A 15,847-nucleotide genomic window follows, 5' to 3' on the forward strand; every position below is an offset into this window, starting at 1 on the left:
AGAAAAAGGAAAAGAATAATCAAAGTTGAAGAATAAAAGAAAAATAGCAAGAAAAGAGGCTAGGCACCAAGGGTTTGAGTCTTGAGGGATGTGTCTGTGGTGTTCCTGTACCAAGGATCTGCTTGGATTACTAAGCTCTCAGGGGTGCTTTATCACCTGGTAACTTGGGTTAACTAACCCGGGATTATCAGCTGAAAGTCCACTATCAAGAGCAATCTTTGCTACAGAACATTTAGTAGCCCAAAGAGGTGCTGGACACCAAGACCTCAAGGAAAGAAAATAAACAAACCATGTGCCTGTGGTGTGTATGTATGGGGGAGAGACTTGAGGAAGTAAGTCCCTAGGGGTGCTTCAACACCTAGCACCTTGAACCAACTGGTTCGGGAGTGTTGGCTGAAAGCTTATTCTAAAGAGTTGCCCCCTTACAGAGCACTTAGCCTAAGAACACAAATAAGCCCTGAAATGACAACAAAAGGATCAATGAATAAAAGTCTCATGGGATGCAATCAAGTGAGTATTCTAGAACATGATAAAGGTCTGAAAGCCAGTGAAGGAATGAACCTAAGTTACTATGCATGAAACCACCATAAAACCATGAACATGACTTCCACAAGAATGACTCATTTCTCTTGGCATTCCATTCATCATTCTCTTGTTCCAGTACTTGCTTAGGGACAAGAAAGCTTTAAGTTTGGTGTTGTGATACCAGGGTATTTTGGCCAGATTCACTGACCTTTTCTTTACTGTTTTTAAGGTAGTTTCATGCATTTTCTTAGAAAATAAGCTAGTTTTGGGTAGATATTCACTTACATCTTTATTCAAGCATACATTGTGCACTTTACATGATTTCATGAGAATTTTTGCAAGAATTATATGACAAATTGAATGATGCATGACTCATGAATTGGACTAGAAATTTGATGTACTTTGTTGCTTGATTTCAGGACAAAGGAAGCAAAGAAGAACCACGTTAGCAGTCACATTAGTCCCACTAACGTGACCTCTAACGTGGAATGGGTGCTAACTTGCAAAGTTAATGAGAAAGGTAATCGGCAATAACGTCCTCGAAGCCATCATAAGTCCACGTTAAGAGTCACGTTAACTAAGTTAACGTGAACTCTAACGTGGAAGAAGACAACAAGGCCAACATTAGTGACACTTTCCTTTGTCACTAACGTTGGCCAAGCTCATAAGTGGCCACGTTAAGAGCCACGTTAACTTAGTTAACGTGGACTCTAATGTTAAGAAGTAAAAGAGAAGCCAACGTTAGTGACATTCACCTTTGTCACTAACGTTGGCCAAGCCTCCATAAGCTACGTTAACTCCCACGTTAACTTAGTTAACGTGGAAGCTAACGTGGAGAGAGCAATTGATAGCCAACGTTAGTGACACTTACCTTTGTCACTAACGTTGGGGTGAACCACCAAGAGCCACCATGAGCAACGTTAACTCCCACGTTAACTTAGTTAACGTGGGAGCTAACGTGGATAAAGAGATGATGAGCCAACGTTAGTGACACTCACCTTTGTCACTAATGTTGGAGATGGCTAGCATGACTACATTAGAAGCCACGTTAACTTAGTTAACATGGACTCTAACGTGGGAAATAGGGGCACATTGGAACGTTAGTGACAAAGGTAAGTGTCACTAACGTTCTCGAAGAATTGGCATTACTACGTTAGAAGCCACGTTAACCTAGTTAACGTGGACTCTAACATAGGGACAAGGGACGACTCTCCACGTTATTGGGAAAGGTAAGTCCCAATAACGTGTGCGAAGGACCAAGAGGCAAAGTTAGTGGTCACGTTAATGCCACTAACGTTGAAGTCAACGTGATCATATTTGGGTTAGGAACGTTAGTGAAAAAGGTGATTGTCACTAACGTTCTCGAACCCACACTTTTACTTAACGTTGACACTACTAACGTCCTGAGCCAAAGTCCCTGCCTACTTCACCTTTTCTCTCTGCAAGCAAAGCTAAGCCCAAGGAAAAGGGATAACTGCTTCAAACTCAAGATTCAGAGGCCCATACCCAAAACTTGAAGAGCCAACTAGAAGATCAGAAGAGTAGTATATATAGGAGTAGCTTTGAATTAATTTAGATAGTTGGAAACTTTAGGGAGCTTTTGGCATAGAACTACTCTCTGTATTTTACTTTCTCTGCACTTCTAGTTTTACTTTCATCATGTATTCTCCATCTTGGTTTTCATTTTCCAGAGCTATGAACAACTAAACCCCTTTCATTGGGTTAGGGAGCTCTGTTGTAATTTGATGGATCAATATTAGTTTTCATTCTCCTTCTATCTTTTCTCTTGATTTTACTTGAAAGCTTTCGATCTTCATCCAATTGGGTAGTTATCTTGGAAAAGAAGCTATTCATACTTGGATCTCTTCTGAACCTTGAAAGAGGAATGAAGAGATCATGCTAGAAATGCTTTCTCATGCTAGACCAAATTGGGTTTGGATGGATATGTGACTATAATCCTACCAACACTTGATTTGGGAAATGCATGTGGTATAATCAGTGACCATACTTCATCTCTTCTCATGAGCAATTGACCAAGGAATTGGCTATTGATCAAGATTTGAGAGATTGAATTACCAAGAAATTGGAATTCGATCACTTAAGATTGCTGATAAACCCATATTTCATGAGTTCTTTTGTGCTTAATTTGAGTGATTTATACAATCCCTCACCTACTTATTCACATTAATTGCATGGTTTTACTTTCCCTTCCTTATTATGTCATATTGTGAAAAAACATGTTTCCTAAGCTTTAAAATTAATTAATTTAATTACCTTTATTTCCATTCGATGCCATGATTAGTGTGTTGAGTAGTTTCATTTATTCTAAGGCAGAATGACTTAAAGGATGGAAAATGAAACATACAAAAATGGAAGGAGAAGGCAAAACGGAGCTTTGAAGGAAACTGGTATTCAGGCGATCGCATGGACGACGCGATCGCGTGCCAAGCACGAATCAGCAGCGACGCGGCCGCATGACTGACGCGACCGCGCGCCTTAAGCAGAACGCACATGACGCGGTCGCATGACTGACGCGACCGCGTGCCAAGGAAAAGCTCCGAATGACGCGACCGCGTGACCCACGCGGACGCGTGACAGAGGCCACGTATCAGAATTTACAGAATACGCCCCCAGCGATTTCTGATGTCCTTTTTGGCCCAGATCCAAGTACAGACAGCATAGACCAGAGGTTATAAAGTGTGGGAATGCACCCATTCAAAGAGAGCTCGCATATATTTTATTTTTCAATGATTTAGATTTAGTTGAGAGGGAGATCTTCTCTCTCTCTCTCTCTTAGGATTTAGGATTTCTTCTTGTTTTAAGAGTGACTCTCAATCCAGGTTTTATATTTCTTTGTTTTAAACTTCCCTTTCACTTTATTTATTTATTTCAGTATCTGAGTTGGCTATTTATCTTTATAATTGAATTTATGAATTTCTTCCATGTTACAGATTGTTATTTGAATTAATGATAATTGAGGTATTTTCAGTTTATGATTGTTCTCTTTGATTTAAATTACCATTGCTTCCCATCTAAGGTCGTTTTTATTATTCCAGCAATTTTACTTTTTCCCCTTTTGGTCCTGGTTAAGAATTCAGTAACTCAACAGTTATTAAACTCAACATAATTGATAATCGTTATCTTGCTAATTGAGCTGAACTTAAATAATCCCAACCTTTTCTTAGGAAATAAATAGGATTCAAAGGCCAGATTAATTAGTCCCTTGACTTTCCTTTGCCCTAGTAAAGGTTGACCAAGTGGAGTTTAGATTCAACTTTCATTATAGTTGGGAGAGATAACTACGTTGGACCTCCAACTTCTCTTACCTTGCCAAAAGTCTGCTTTACAGTATTTATTTATTTTAATTGCCATTTACTTTACTTGTCATTTAATTTACTTGCTTCTCATCCTCTAAACCCCGATTACAACCTTTATAGCCAATAATAAGAACATACTTCCTCGCAGTTCCTTGAGAAGACGACCCGAGGTTTGAATACTCGGTTAACAATTTCTAAAGGGGTTTGTTACTTGTGACACCCAAAACATTTGTACGTTAGGGATTTTTGTCGGTTTAGAGACTATATCTACAACGCAACTATTTCTATGAATCTCTTTACTGGTAAAAATCCTTAACGTCAAAATGGCGCCGTTGCCGGGGAACTGCTAACGTGTGCCTTATTATTGGTTATTGTAAATATTTTTTCTTTTGCTTGTTTATTTAGTTTTGTTTTTCCTTTTTATCTTTATTTGCTACTATGAACTCTCACCCCTCTCGCTTTGAGTTTGGTTCTAATATTGTTAAAGGAAATAGAGGTTACAGCAGGAATGTGCTTCAAGGTCAGACCAATCAAGGATGGATGAAACCAAGAGGATCTAATCAACCCTTTTGGCAGCAACACCCTCCGAGATATCCTAGACAAGGACCATTCTATAGTGCATACCCAGCTGAAAGACATGGTGGACAACCTTGTAACTACCAACAAGCCCCACCCCGTGCATATAAACCATCCTTTCAACATAACCTCGAACCACCACACTCACAAGTTTCTCTTCACCATTCGCCACCATATGATCCTTCCTTAACCCAATACCAATCCAATCACTCCCAATCACCACCACTTTCCTTTGTATCATGTCTAAGTCCAGCAACCCGAGAAGCAGAGGCTCGCCTAAAGGAAACAGTAATTAAATTTCAAACAACCATTCAACAACTGGAGCAAGTGATAATTCAATGGGCTTCTAGGCGCTCAAATACACAAGGATCAGCCACAGCTCCATGTGGACAGCCCAATGAAGAGCGTAGCATGAAGGAGATACCAGAAACTCCAGTGGACAAGACAGAGAATGAATTTGTACTAGAACAATTAGAAGAAGCTGTCTTTGTTCAAGAAGAAGAGTTGGTTGAAGACCTAGGAGATGCTGAACTTCCATGGGAATCCAGAATTGAGGAAAACTCCGTCCAGGATGCTACAGTTGATGCTAAGGAGGATACTGTACAATCTCCAAGGCAAGTCGTTTATGAGGAATCAGACGGAATAATCCAAGAAGCAAATTCCCTTGATGATGATAGTCACAAGTCTAGCTCTTTTGGTGATGAACTTGCATCCGCAAGTGAATTCTCTAAGATCGAAGAATCTTCCCCAAGTGAATATGAAGATGATGTGGAGGTAGATTTCTCTCAACCTCCAATCTATGACTCAAGTGATGAGGAAGACATAGAAGACTTTGACCAGGACACAGATACAATTGAAGATCTTTGCAAAGAAGTGGAGGAATTCATAGAAGAGCACAAAGAAATGGAACTTGCAGAACCACCAAAAACACCTATCCCAAGGCCATTACCACCTACAAGCTTCAAGTGGGTACAATCCTTAACTTATAACTTTACTTATTCACTTGAATATGGTTTGCTTGAAACAGATGGCCAGCTTAGAGCTCTCTGCGGCTTTAAGAGTAAGAGGGAAATGGCTCGTACTCAGAGCTGGTGCACAAGGTTCAATAAGGTTCCACGCTTCACCTCGAAGTACACGGATTGGTATCATGCTCAATTGCATGGATCACGGAGAACGTTTGGTCACCACAGTGAGATTCTACTTTTTAAACCACCCGGATAGAGACATGTAGATCAAGACGGAGGCGGATTTAAAAGCAAGGCTTGGAATCCTGGAGTTTATTCTGACATTTGTCACCCCGGGAGCCTAACAATCTGTTTGAAGCTGCTCAGAAGCTTCACATGTCTAGTTTGGGACCCCGGAGGCTATTGGCATTCCAAACACTGGTGGAGATTTTTGGACGAATTTAAACATAAACCGCCATAACAGGAAACTTCTCCAATGTCCAACTTAAGGACTTTAACTAAAAGTGCTAGGTGAGAGACAACCCACCATGGTATGGTCGCTTCTTTTTCAATTTATTTCTTGCTTTCATTTTTCCTTTTTCATTTTAATACTAAACCTGGAATCGTGCATAGCATTCATGTTAATCGTTGCATTCTGCATTTTTCATGCCTGTAAAAAAAAAAAAAGAAAAGAAAAGAGGGTGCACGACACGACCGCATGCCCCATGCGATCGCGTCATACTGCGAAAAACACCACCCGCGCGACCGCGTGACCCACGCGGCCGCGTGATATATATATCGGCGTAAGGATCCAACGAACAGAAAGTTAGGCTGGAATCGTGCGGCCCTTGTGCGTTTTGCACAAATTGGCCCACGCGATCGCATGCCCCATACGATCGCGTCACTTGCACAATACCAATCCCACGCGACCGCGTGAGCGACGCGATCGCGTCGCATGGATTGCACATCACCCCAAAAGGAGACAGAGAGTTGCGCTAAAACGGCGCTGGAGTCGTGTGTTTAGCATGAATTCCAGCGACGTGATCGCGCGACCCACGCGATCGCGTCACCCCTCTTTCCCCCTCTCATGCGATCGCGCACCCCACGCAATCGCGTCACTCCCATTTTCACCCCAACCACGCGACCGCGTGCCCCACGCGGCCGCGTAGATTCGAAAGTATAACCCCCTAGCCACGCGAACCCTATCAGTTGCGCAGCCCTCCACCCTCAACCCTCTTCTCCCTCCCTGCTTCCTCTTCTGGCACCACCACCCAGCACCACCCAGCCGCCACCGCGCCACCACCCAGACGCCGCCACCGTCCAGACACCACCGCCGTACCACCCCCTCCCCTTCTTTCTTCTTCTTTCTTCCTCTCTCCTTCCCTCTTCACCACTGCCCTCCGCGACCACCGCCCACCACCGCCGGCCATCCAGCTGCGCCCCCCTCTCCGACACCCAACCGCAGCCCCCCTTCTTCTATCACTAACCCTAAACCCTCTCCGCCACTGCCCCCCTCAGCCGCCACTGCGACGCCGTGCCCCGCCACCGCGTCGGATGCTGCCGCAGCCACTTTTTTCCCCGTTCCACCCCTCCCGCCTACCAGGTTCCGCAAAACGCACCCCCATTTTTTATCCGTTCATCGTTTTTCTGTAATTTTTTCTGTTTCTGTTCATAATTAGGATAGATAGATATGCATGTTGTAGTGGAATTTTTAGTTTGTTAGGTAGCTTAGGCTGTGGTTAGTGGATCTAGGTCTGTTTACTTGCACTGTTCCTGTTTCTGTTTTATCATAACTGCAATTCTGCTGTTCCTGTGACCTCATTCATATGCTGTGATTTCTTGCATTTGCTGCTTGTTACTCTGAATTTTCCGGTTTCTATTAATTATAGGTAACTACAGCAAGTTTTTAATTCATATGAACTGCTATGATTGCTGTTTATTTTCCGGGACAATCCAATTTTAGCCGGAATGCTGCCCAAATTTTTTGTAAATTATTTTCATTCATGTTTTGGTTTGGCATTTCTGAACTCTGTTTTACTCTGCTTTACCCAAACCGTCTCATGAATGCTATGGCAGACTTTCTTATCCTCTTTGATTTCCTGGTTCATAAACTGCATTTGTGATTCACTGATTCCAATTTGTGCTTTCTTTATTTCTATTCGAATAAGCATCACCCTGTTTTCCCTGTTCGATTATGAGTACTTCTATTCTTACCTGTGAATCCTTGTTATATGGAATTTTTCTCTATGCCACTTACTTTAACCCGCACTTTACTAACTCACTAATTTTAATTTACTAATTTCTTTTTCAAATTCTAACCATACTAACCATTTTGATCTCTTTTCTGATTATTTTCACTTTCCTCTAACTTTCTAACCATGGCATATTGTTTATTTTTCCATTTAACATAAATTCAATCATATTTCATATACTCATTTTCCTTATTTTATTTCTCCTTTGCCGCTTTGAGTTTCCTTTGTTTAATTGCCTACTTGCTTTCCTATTTTTATCCATATCCTGATTTTCTGTTTTTCAGGATATCTGCCTCACAAAGGAAAGGAAAAGGCAAGGCTACTGGATAGCACAAGCGAGGAGATTCCTCCCAGTCCATCATTGCTCTAATGCATGATTCTTCATGGCGGGAGAAGAACTTCACACAGCAGGAAAAAGCTGACCAGCTGCTCCCTGCAAATGATCCAATAAAATTTGCAAACCGGTACTGTGAACTGAAGTACCCGGCTTTTGCAAACTCAAGGAATCTATACCTGGAGCGAACTCTGAAGATTCCAGAAGCACTCTAGCAGTACACCACTGAGCAAATCAAGCAAAGGGGCTGGTTCTTTCTGGAAAGAACACTGACAGAGGTCAATTCCTCTTGGGTCCGGGAATTCTACTGCAACTACTATCTCACTACCTTGGATGCAGTGACCCTGAGAGGAAAACAAATCCTGGTCACTGAGGTGGCCTTAGAGGACATTCTCTGGCTCCCAGCCAAGTCCGATCAGCCTGATGGTTATTCAAAGGCTGAGGAGGACATGCGTCCGATGCAGTTTGATTGGGATGCCGTGAAGGCACGGATAGCTCTCGACCCGACAGTTCCTTGGGAGATGGGTCAAGACACTACCATGCCTAGAGGGATCAAGAGAGCGTACCTAAATGATGAGGCTCGGTTATGGCACCAGATTTTGAGTAATTATGTGATGCCGAGCACTCACGAGACGGAGATCCCAGCTGCTATGATCACCCTCCTTTGGTGTGTGATGGAGGGGAAGGACCTTTATCTGCCACGTTTCATTCGGCACTATATGGCCAGGGTCCACGTCCGAGGCACCCTCCCTTTTCCGTATCTGGTTACACAGCTTGGCCGTCGAGCTGACGTGCCATGGGAGGATGCCGATGAGAGACCACCAGCGACGGATTGCAGGAAGATCATTCCGCACAGCCGGAACTTCTTAGCTTTGGGCCACAGACCACCACCATTCACTGCTACTGATGAGACAGCCCCACCATATGCTGGACCCTCTTCCTCCACTGCTGTACCACCTACCCCTGCTACCACCACTGCACCTCCACCTGCCACAGAGCCCGTCTATCATCTGGTGCACCGCTTGTTCCGACGACTTGACCAGCTGGAGCGTCGCAACAAACGACGCTATGAGCACCTAAAACTGATGATACGATCCGGTGACATCCCTTCCGAGCCTGACACCATCCGAGGCATCTGAGGAGGAGGCGGATGCGCCCGAGGCAGAGACCCATCCCCAGGAGGCAGCACCAGCCGCACCACAGGCAGCGGTCCCACATCAGATTGAGGTTGCGGATCTTGAGATCCCTATCCAGTCAGCACCTCCTCCACAACAGCCAGACCCTCAGCCCACCACCACCACTGAGACTCCAGCTACCATCCCTACCAGTGATGACACTCCTTCACACCCGGCTTGATTGAGCATCGGGGACGATGCTTCCTTTTAAGTGTGGGGAGGTCGCCATCTCTGGCGTTTATTTTGGTGAACCACTACATACTTTTTCTTTTATTTTGGATATTTTTCTGTATTTTTCTTTTTACTGTTATTTTCTGAGCACTTATACATTGCTTTTATGTATTTTTACTCTATTTTCTGCATTTTGCATCTTTAGTTCATATTTTAGCCATTTAGTTATTTAGTTTAGTTTGCAATTCTGATTTATTAGTGGATTAATTAGTATAGTTTACCCTTTTTTTTAGCATAAGATAGTATAGTTTAAATTGAAAAATATAAAAAGGAAGTAAGCTAGGAAATTGAACATATCAGATTTAAATCCATAAACCTTGTATGTAGCATTACATGACGTAGTTAAGCTGACAACATTTCATCAAGGAGGAACATTAAAACTTTAAAAGCTACCCTAAATAATTTTTTATGAGAATAATGGGAATTTTTAACTAAACCTGCATACAATATATGAATGATATATGATGCTTGAGTTAGAGAACACACAGCCTGTGAGTCTTGAGCTTAATTGTATGGTTGCATTCAAACCATAATTTCATTTCTGTGTGTTTCACTTCTTTTTATTCTGATGTTCTTCACTTTGCTTTAATCTATATGTCCAATTATAGAATATAGAATAGATACATACCAAGAGAATGATTGAGGCCATCATTTGATTTTAGCTCACTTACCCCAAAAAAATGGCCTACCTTTTACATCACCCTTGTTAGCCCCCTTGAGCCTTTTAAAACCCCTTTATTCTATTTAGCCAAATTACTAGCCTTAAGCAGAAAAACAAAAGAAAATCCCAAGTGAATCCTTGGTTAGCTTAAGATAGAAAATTATAAATAGAGTAAAATGTGGGAAACCTTTTGGGAACATGGATGATAGAAACAAAAGGTAGAAAAGTTAAAAGGAATAAAATAAAATTTGGGGAGCATGCTCATGAGAAAATCTAAGTGATTTAATTGCCATGCATTTAATAAAAGGGGATACAAAAGAAATTCCCCACTGCAAAAATAAAAGCAATGCACATGGGATAAAAATAAAAAGTGAAACATGAGCATGTAACAATAAGTGGGATAATATGGGAGAATAGGTAAAGAAGTTTTATCTTGCTAAATATGTATGTTAGGTGAGATCTTAGTCTAATTAAGGATTCACTTATTAGCTCACTTAACCCTATACATAAATCCTTACCTTTACCTTGGCCCCATTACAACCTTAATTAAAGACCTCATGACTTTTTGGTATGACTATATTCTATAATTGTTGATTGGTTAGATGAAGAACAAAGCTATAGAAAGCAAGAATAAAAAGAAAAATAGAGTGAATAAACCCAATAAACACTGAGTGACTAGAGAGTAAACACAAAATCAAGTGAGGGTTCTATAACTCATCAACATATATCTGTGCTTATATTTACTAATTGTTTTGCAAGTTTGTACAATGTTTTCTTTCCCATCTCATTTGCTAAAATGCTTTATTATTTAAGGGTTGGCTATATATAAATATATATATATATATATATATATATATGACTCCTTGAGAATGTGAATTAACTTGACTACATGTAAGCTTTATATATGAGTGAATAAGTTAGAGTTGCATGATGCATCATTCATTTAGGTAGTTGCATTTAAATTAGGTTGCATTGCATGACATTCCATCACTTTAACCTTAATTATTTACCTTGGATTTAGCATGAGGACATGCTAGTGTTTAAGTGTGGGGAGGTTGATAAACCCATATTTCATGAGTTCTTTTGTGCTTAATTTGAGTGATTTATACAATCCCTCACCTACTTATTCACATTAATTACATGGTTTTACTTTCCCTTCCTTATTATGTCATATTGGGAAAAAACATGTTTTCTAAACTTTAAAATTAATTAATTTAATTACATTTATTTCCATTCGATGCCATGATTAGTGTGTTGAGTAGTTTCAGATTTTCTAAGGCAGAATGACTTAAAGGATGGAAAATGAAACATACAAAAATGGAAGGAGAAGGAAAAATGGAGTTTTGAAGGAAACTGGTATTCACGCGATCGCATGGACGACGCGATCGCATGCCAAGCACGAATCAACAGCGATGCGGCCGCATGACTGACGCGACCGCGCGCCTTAAGCAGAACGCACATGACGCGGTCGCATGACTGACGCGACCGCGTGGCAAGGAAAAGCTCCGAATGACGCGACCGCGTGACCCACGCGGACGCGTGACAGAGGCCACGTATCAGAATTTACAGAATGCGCCCCTAGCGATTTTTGAAGCCCTTTTTGGCCCAGATCCAAGTACAGACAGCATAGACCAGAGGTTATAAAGTGTGGGAATGCACCCATTCAAAGAGAGCTCGCATATATTTTATTTTTCAATGATTTAGATTTAGTTGAGAGGGAGATCTTCTCTCTCTCTCTCTTAGGATTTAGGATTTCTTCTTGTTTTAAGAGTGACTCTCAATCCAGGTTTTATATTTCTTTGTTTTAAACTTCCCTTTCACTTTATTTATTTATTTCAGTATCTGAGTTGGCTATTTATCTTTATAATTGAATTTATGAATTTCTTCCACGTTACAGACTGTTATTTGAATTAATGATAATTGAGGTATTTTCAGTTTATAATTGTTCTCTTTGATTTAAATTACCATTGCTTCCCATCTAAGGACGTTTTTATTATTCCAGCAATTTTACTTTTTCCCCTTTTGGTCTTGGTTAAGAATTCAGTAACTCAACAGTTATTAAACTCAACATAATTGATAATCGTTATCTTGCTAATTGAGCTGAACTTAAATAATCCCAACCTTTTCTTAGGAAATAAATAGGATTCAAAGGCCAGATTAATTAGACCCTTGACTTTCCTTTGCCCTAGTAAAGGTTGACCAAGTGGAGTTTAGATTCAACTTTCATTATAGTTGGGAGAGATAACTATGTTGGACCTCCAACTTCTCTTACCTTACCAAAAGTCTGCTTTACAGTATTTATTTATTTTAATTGCCATTTACTTTACTTGTCATTTAAATTACTTGCTTCTCATCCTCTAAACCCCGATTACAACCTTTATAGCCAATAATAAGAACATACTTCCTTGTAGTTCCTTGAGAAGACGACCCGAGGTTTGAATACTCGGTTAACAATTTCTAAAGGGGTTTGTTACTTGTGACACCCAAAACGTTTGTACGTTAGGGATTTTCGTCGGTTTAGAGACTATATCTACAACGCAACTGTTTCTAGGAATCTCTTTACTGGTAAAAATCCTTAACGTCAATTGCGAAGGAGATCAATGAATACATTGATTGAGGAAGAGATGAAAATGAACTTGATCCGGAGAATGCAACATCTCCTGAGCCCAATGAACTCCTCATTTCTGATCTTACCCATTCTCTTTAATTTCTGCCATTTACTTTTATGAGCAATTACCTCATTCCCGTTTAAGATTCTGCAATTTACTTTCCGCCATTTACATTCAGCTCTTCATTTCTAGCATTTACTGTTTCTGCTATTTACTTTCCCGCCATTTAATTTTTTGCAAATCTCAAATCAAATTCTGGTTCGCTCAACTAGAACATTCCTCTAATTAAAGTTGCTTGATCAATCAATCTCTGTGGGATTCGACCTCACTCTATTGTGAGTTTTTACTTGACGACAAATTCGGTACACTTGCCGAAGAAAATTTGTTGAGAGACAAGTTTTGTGCGTATCATCGGTTCGAACCTTAATGGTGTGAGCCTGGAAGTACGGGCGAAGTTGTCGAGATGTCAGTATGAGAGCATAGGCAAACTTTTCTATTTTTTGGTAGTTCAGCTCGGATCCCTGCAGTGCTTTACTAATGAAGTATACAGGTTGTTGCTCTTTGTCATCCTCTCGAACTAGTACTGAGGCTACTGCCCGACTTCCTACCGCAAGGTACAATACGAGTGGTTCTTCCTTTCGTGGTCGAGTTAGGATAGGTGGTCGTCCCAGGAAAATTTTGAAATCCTGGAAGGCTTGCTCGCATTCCATTGTCCATTCAAAGTTCTTTCCTTTCCTTAGAGTGGCATAGAAAGGAAGGGATCTTATCGCTGATCCTACTAGGAACCTGGACAAGGCTGCCAACCTCCCGTTGAGTTGTTGTACTTCTTTGACACAAGTTGGGCTCTTCATGTTGAGTATGGCCTGGCATTTATCCGGATTTGCCTCAATTCCTCTTTGTGTGAGCATAAAACCCAAGAACTTGCCTGCTTCTACTGTAAAAGTGCATTTTGCGGGATTGAGGCGCATGTCATGCTTCCTTATAGTGTCGAACACTTGGGCCAGGTCAGACAATAATGTCTCTTCACTTTGTGTCTTTATTAACATGTCGTCCACGTAGACCTCCATGATTTTTTCGATATGATCTGAAAAGACTTTATTCACTAGCCTTTGATACGTAGCTCCCACATTCTTGAGACCGAAAGGCATTACAATGTAGCAATAATTTGATTTTGGCGTCAAAACCAAGGTCTTTTCTTGATCTGGTGGATACATGGGGATTTGGTTGTATCCGGAATATGCATCCATAAACGAGAGGTATCTATATCCGGATGAAGCATCTACCAGAGCGTCGATACTTGGGAGTGGGTAAGGATCTTTTGGGCAGGCTTTGTTGAGATCGGTGTAGTCGGTGCACATTCGCCATTTCCCATTTGATTTTTTCACCAAGACGATGTTAGCTAGCCATAGTGGGTATTTGACTTCTCTTATGAATCCTGCCTCCAGTAGTGCTTGTACCTGTTCTTCCACAGCTTGGGATCGTTCTGGCCCAAGTTTTCTTCGTCTCTGCTGTACCGGCTGAGATCCTGGATAGACCGTCAACTTGTGACTCATTAGCTTGGGGTTTATGCCTGGCATGTCTGCAGCTTTCCATGCGAAGAGATCGACATTATCACGTAAGAACTGTACTAGTAATTCTTTTGCATCTCCCTTCAGGATCGTGCCAATATTAGTTGTTTTGTCTGAGGTATCCCCGATCTGAACTTTCTCTATTTCTCCTTCTGGTTGTGGACAGAGTTTGATAAACCACTATTTCATGGTTTATCTTGTGCTCAATTGAGTGGTTTTTATCAACTCTTTACCCATTAATTCATACTAATCGCATGCTTTATGTTTTCCTTCCTGATTTTGTGCTATGATTGAAAAGATACTTCTTTGGCCTTTATATTGCTAATATTAATCCTCTCTTATCACCATTAGATGCCTTGATATGTGTGTTAAGTGATTTGAGAGATTACAGGGTAGGAATGGCTCAGAGGATAGAAAGGAAGCATGCAAAAGTGGAAGGAATACAAGAAGTTGGAGAAACTGCTAAGCTGTCCAGCCTGACCTCTTCGCACTCAAACGGCTATAACTTTAGCTACAAAGGTCCAAATGATACAGTTCCAGTTGCGGTGGAAAGCTAACGTCCGGGGCTTCGATTTGATATATAATATGCCATAGCTTCCCCAATGCTAGGCGACGCGAACGCGTGCTCCATGCGGCTGTGTCGCAGTGACGAAAAATCAGCGTGTTTGAATTCGCAACCAGCGAATTCTGGGCTGTTTCTGACCCAGTTTGCGGCCCAGAAAACACAGATTAGAGGCTATAAAGTGGGGGAATGCATTCATTCATAAAACAAGCTTTCATAATCACAATTTTAGGATTAGATGTAGTTTTAGAGAGAGAGGTTCCCTCCTCTCTCTTAGGATTTAGTTTTAGGATTTATGATTATTTCTTCTTCATCACAGGTTCAATATTCCTTTTTATTTATTTTCTCAATTTAATTTATGAATTCTTCTATGTTACAGACTACTCTTTTGTATTAATGTTATTTGAGGTATTTCAGTTTATTATTGCTTTCTTTTGTTCATGTTACTGTTGCTTCCAATCTGAAGGCATTTTTATTCCAGTAGATTTACTTTTCCCTTTTTGGTCTTGGTTAAGAAATAAGTAACTCAGGAGTTATCAAACTCAAACATGATTGATAATTGTTATCTTTGCTAATTGAATTGAACTTCAATAATCCCAATCTTTCCTTAGGGATTAACTAGGATTTGAAGATCAAACTAATTAGTCACTTGACTTTTCTTTACTTTAAGTAAAGACTAACTGAGTGGAATTAAGATTCAATCTTCATCATCATTGATAAGGATAACTAGGATAGGACTTCTAATTTCTCATACCTTGCCAAAAGTTTATTTTACTGTTATTTATTTATTTTACAGTCATTTACTTATTTTAATTGCAATTTAAATTACTTGTTCCTTATCTTCAAAACCACGATTTACAATCTCCATAACCAATAATAAGAACATACTTCCCTGCAGTTCCTTGAGAAGACGACCCGAGGTTTGAATACTTCGGTTATCAATTTTTAAGGGGTTTGTTACTTGTGACAGCCAAAACGTTTGTAAGAAAGGTTGATTGCTTGGTTTAGTAACTATAGTTGCAACGAGAGTTTACTATAACTTCTAAACCATCAATCTTCAGTTCTTCAAAATGGCGCCGTTGCCGGAGAATTG

The sequence above is a fragment of the Arachis hypogaea genome, chromosome 12 (genome assembly GCF_003086295.3).
Source record: "Arachis hypogaea cultivar Tifrunner chromosome 12, arahy.Tifrunner.gnm2.J5K5, whole genome shotgun sequence".
NCBI lineage: Eukaryota > Viridiplantae > Streptophyta > Magnoliopsida > Fabales > Fabaceae > Arachis > Arachis hypogaea.